The sequence below is a fragment of the Mus pahari genome, unplaced genomic scaffold (assembly GCF_900095145.1).
Source record: "Mus pahari unplaced genomic scaffold, PAHARI_EIJ_v1.1 scaffold_9811_1, whole genome shotgun sequence".
Taxonomy (NCBI): Eukaryota; Metazoa; Chordata; class Mammalia; order Rodentia; family Muridae; genus Mus; species Mus pahari.
The window spans coordinates 34,519-39,881 of record NW_018392972.1 but is presented as its reverse complement, the minus strand read 5'-3'; the positions used below and the strand labels follow the sequence as shown (position 1 = coordinate 39,881).

At 39.7% G+C, this 5,363-nt stretch overlaps 1 pseudogene; it reads left to right on the top strand.

Annotated features, from left to right (window-relative positions):
* Positions 1-319: 319 nt before the first annotated feature.
* Positions 320-1,129, top strand: LOC110315283 (annotated as a pseudogene).
* The last annotated feature ends 4,234 nt before the right edge of the window (positions 1,130-5,363 follow it).

Below are 5,363 nucleotides of genomic sequence, written 5' to 3'. Positions count from 1 at the left end.
GAAGGAAGCTCAATCACAGTTTTACTAAAATTTCAGAGCAAAGCAACAGAGTAAGCAAGCTGTAAATCTGGGCAGCAGCCAGGAGGAGGGAGATGGAGAAGGGAAGAGAAAAAGCCATGCCTTTTGACATGCCAAGAAAGCTGGCATGTACAGCAATAAATGTTGGGGGAAAACTCCGTGGTGGGGAGGGATGTGGGTTTCAGAAATAATGGAGAGAGTCCAGAGTGTCAGGAAAATCTTGCTTGGGCTTTTGTCCCACATTCAAAAGTAAAGGCGATCTAAAGAAATAAAAGGGAATGTTACACTTTTCTGATACAGCATGCACAGGAAAGCCATTTCAGACTATATCCTAAACCTGGCTCTGGCAGACTCCTTCTTCCTCTACTGTCACTTCACTGATTCTGTGCTTCGGATCATTGACTTCTATGGCATCTATGCCCATAAATTAAGTAAAGATATCTTAGGCAATACAGGAATCATTCCCTATATCTCAGGCCTGAGCATCCTAAGTGCTATTAGCTTGGAGCACTGCCTGTCTGTATTGTGGCCAATCTGGTACCACTGCCACTGCATAAGAAACATGTCAGCTATCATATGTGCCCTAATCTACATTCTGACCTTTCTCATGGGCAACCTCGATTAGTTTTTCTCAGAATTCCTGGGTGAGACTCATTATCATTTGTGGAAAACTGTTGGCTTTATTATAACTGTCTTTCTGATTTTTTTAGTTATGCTTTTCTCTGGATCCAGTCTGGCCCTACTGCTGAAGATCTTCTGTGGTTACAGGAGGAAACCCCTGTCCAGGCTGTATGTTACCATCTCTCGCACAGTGATGGTCTACTGCATCTGTGGTCTGCCCCCTGGGCTTTACTTGTTCCTGTTATACTGGTTTGGGGTTCACTTACATCATCCCTTTTGTCACATTTACCAAGTTACTGAGGTCTTGTCCTGTGTAAACATCTCTGCCAATCCCATCTTTTATTTTCTTGTAGGCTCCTTTAGGCATTATAGAAAGCATCGGTCCCTCAAAACAGTTCTTAAGAGGGCTCTGGAAGACATTCCTGGGGAGGATGAATATACAGACAGCCATCTTCAGAAAATCACTGAGATGTCAGAAAGCAGGTGTTGAGAGACAAGACAACATTAACTTACTCTTCTCTCCGAAATGCCTCAGTGATTGCAGAGCTTTCAATAGTTTTTTTTTTAATTCAATTTTCTCATACTTCTCAAAGCAGTCAGAAATGATAATTTCTCCAACATTCTTGGCACTGTGAATGAATTTCTAAAATATTCGCCAAAATTTTCTTGGTATTTTATTTTATTTTTATTAGACATTTTCCTTATTTACATTTCAAGTATTTTTCCCAATCCTAGTTACTCCTCCAAAAATCCCCTATCCCCTTCCCCACCTCTTCCCCCCTCCCCCTACTCCCCAACCCACCCACTCCCATAATTGAACACTGGACTTCATAAAATTGGAAAGCTTCTGTAATGCAAAGGACACTGTCAACAGGACGAAATGGCAGCCAACAGATTGGGATAGGATCTTTACCAATCCTACATCCCATAGAGTTCTAATACACCATATATATAAAGAAAGCAAGAAGTTAGACACCAGAGAACCAAATAAGTTGATTAAAAAATGAGGTACAGAGCTAAACAAAGAATTCTCAACTGAGGAATACCAAATGGCTGAGAAGCACCTAAAGAAATGTTCAATATCTTTAGTCATCAGGGAAATGCAAATCAAAACAACCCTGAGATTCCACCTCACACCACTCAGAGTGGCTAAAATCAAAAATTCATGTGACAGCAGATGCTGGCAAGGATGTGGAGAAATGGGAACCCTCCTGCATTGCGGTTGTGACTGCAGCTGGTATAACCACACTGGAAATTAGTTTGATGGTTCCTCAGAAAATTGGACATAGTACTACCGGAGGACCCAACAATACCACTTCTGGACATATACCCAGAAGATGCTCTAACATGTAATAAGAACACAAGCTCCACTATGTTCTTAGCAGCCTTATTTATAATAGCCAGAAGCTGGAAAGAACCCAGATGTCCATCAAGAGATAAATGGATCCAGTAAATGTGGTGCAATTACACAGTGGAGCTCTACTCAGCTATTAAAAACAATGAGCTTATGAAATTCTTAGACAAATGGATGGATCTGGAGGGCATCATCTTGAGAGAGGTAACCCAATCACGGAAGAGCACACATGATATGCACTCACTGATAAATGGATATTAGCCCAGAATCTCAGAATCCTTCCTAGAAAAAGGAACAAAATACCCATGGAAGAAGTTACAGAGACAAACTTCAGAGCAGAGCATGAAGGAATGACCATCCAGACCCTGGCCCACTTGGTTATCCATCACATAAACAACTACCAAATCCAGACCCTAGGCAGTTGCCAACAAGAGCCTGCTGACAGGAGCCTGATATAGCTGTCTCCTGTGAGGATCTGCCAGTGCCTGGCAAATACAGAATTAGATGCTCATGGTCATCCATTGGACAGAGCACAAGGTCCCAAATGAAGGAGCAAGAGAAAGTACTCAGGGAGCTGAAGGAGTCTGAAGCCCCATAGGTGGGACATCAATATTAACTAACCAATACACCCAGAGCTCCATGGAACTATACCACCAATCAAAGAAAACTCATGGTGGAACTTGTGGCTCTAGCTAAATATGTAGCAGAGGATGGCCTTGTTGGTCATCAATGGGAGGCAAGGCCCTTGGTACTGTGAATGCTCTATGTCCCAGAATAGGGGAATGATGGGACCTGAATGGGAGTGGGTAGGTTGGGGAGCAGGGGAGAGGGAGAGACGATAGGGGATTTTCAGAGGGGAGACTAGGAAGGGGGAAAACTTTTGAAATGTAAATAAAGAAAATATTTTTTAAAAAAGAGAAAGAAATAAAAAAAAAGAAAATGGACTAAGAATAAACCTTTCTGGGAATATCTTTTTTAAAAAGATATTTTCTTTATGTACATTTCAAATGCTATCCTGAAAGTTCCCTATACAACCCCCCCGCCTTGCTCCCCTACCCACCCACTCCCACTTCTTGGCCCTGGTGTTCCCTTGTACTGGAGCATATAATGTTTGCCTTTCTTCCCAATGATGGCCAACTAGGCCATCTTCTGCTACATATGAAGCTAGAGACACAAGCTCTGGGGGTACTTATTAGTTCATATTGTTATTCCACCTACAGGGTTGCAGACCCCTTCGGCTCCTTGGGTACTTTCTCTAGCTCCTCCATTGGGGGCCCTGTGTTCCATCCTATAGATGACTGTGAGCATCCACTTCAGTATTTTTTTATACAGTTAGCCCTTTTGAACAGACATGAATTGTTTGCATATACAATTAGTAAATTAAATTTGAGAATAGCAAAAGAAAATTTTAAGATAAATATAAACTTGGAATATAAGTAAATAAATATACAAAATGAGAAACTATTTCTCAAAAAATATTGAATTAATTTAGTAAGGGAATTTTGTATAACCTCAGCAGGATGTATGAATCATAAAGTAATCTATAATTTTATTTAGAATTTAACCAGAAGTAGCACTACCACTGTATATTTATTTTATGCATTATAAAACAATGTAAATCAACCAAGGCCAATGTTTAGCAAGGTACACAAATATAAAATCAAGAGGGTTAAACAAATATATATATATATATATATATATATATATATATATATATATATAAATTTAGACTTATCAGTATAAACTTAAAATTTTAAAATATATTTTCCTTAGTTCTAAGACTCAAAGTTCTTAAAAGCAATGATATTCTAGTAAAATGTTGGTTATCTAATAATATTCTCCAATTTTAAAAATTGAAAACCATATGTATTTGAGTTCTCCATAAAAACAACCAATTGTATGTGTGTTTGCATGACAGACAGACAGACAGATAGACAGACAGACAGACAGACAGACAGACTGATAGAGACAAGGAGAGACAGAGAGGGAGTCTTTCTCTTAAAGCCTTTACTTTATTGAGTAAGGCTCACCATTGTAGGGAGGGTAATCTGCTTTTTTCTAAAGTCACTGATTTTAAATGTTAATCACTTCAGAAAGCAGCATCTAGACAAATGTTTAACCAATACAACTTTACAACATATCCTAACCCAGTTGACACATAAAATTACCCTTCAAAGCACATCTGATAGTTTATATCTTGAATACATAAAACTAAATTAGCACAAAGTAAGATGTTTGGTATCAATGAATATACTTCATATATTTATGAAGTAAATTATCTCACAAAAGATGTTCAATATCAAGATACTGAAAGCAGAGTTGCTTGCCTAGTATCAAAGGAAGCGGCAATCACAAAAGTGCACACAACGTATGTACTCACTGACAAGTGGATATTAGCCCAAAAGCTCAGAATACCTAAGATACAATTCACAGACCACATGAAGCTCAAGAAGAAGGAAGACCAAAGGGTGGATATGTTGGTTCTTAGAATAGGGAAAAACGTATTCATTAGAGGAAATATGGAGAGACCATCCAGAGACTGCCCAACTGGGGATCCTTCCCATATACAGACACCAAATCCAGACACTATTGTGGATGCCAGGAAATGCTTGCTGAAAGGAGCTGGATATATCTGACTCCTGAGAGGCTATTCTAGATCCTCTCAGGAGACATATACAGAGGCAGATGCTCACAGCCAAACATTGGACTGAGCATGGGGTCATCAATCAAAGAGTTAAAGAAAGGAATGAAGGAGCTGAAGTGGTTTGCAACACCACAAGAAGAACAACAATATCAACCAACCAGACCTCCAGAACTCCCAAGGACCAAATCACCAACAAAAGAGTACACAAGGAGGGATCCATGGCTCCAGGCACATATGTAGTAGACAATGTCCTTGTTGGGTATCAGTGGGAGGAGTGGCCCTTTGTCCTGAGATGGCCTGATACCCTAGTGTAGGGGAATGCCAGGGCATGGGGGGGGCAGGAGTAGTTGATTGGATGGGGTAACACTCTCATAGAAGAAGAGGGAGAGGGATGGGATAGTGAGTTGGGGGGTGGGCAGGAAAGTGGTAACATTTGAAATGTAAATAAAGAAAATATCCAATAATAAAATGTACTTAAAAAAAAAAGTGTGTCTGCAGCTCTTTCTAGAAGTGAATGACATTTAAAATCAGTAGACTCAGAGTAAAAACAGATTACTCTTCCAACATGGGAGAACCTCCTGTTGGTTCCCAGCACCCATGTAACTCCAACTTCATGGGTATGCAAATCTTCTGACCTCTTTAGGAACCTGTTCATATGTGTGCACACCCACACACAGGCACACACTTAAAAAGAGAAAATAATAATTTTAAGTTAGATATATACTT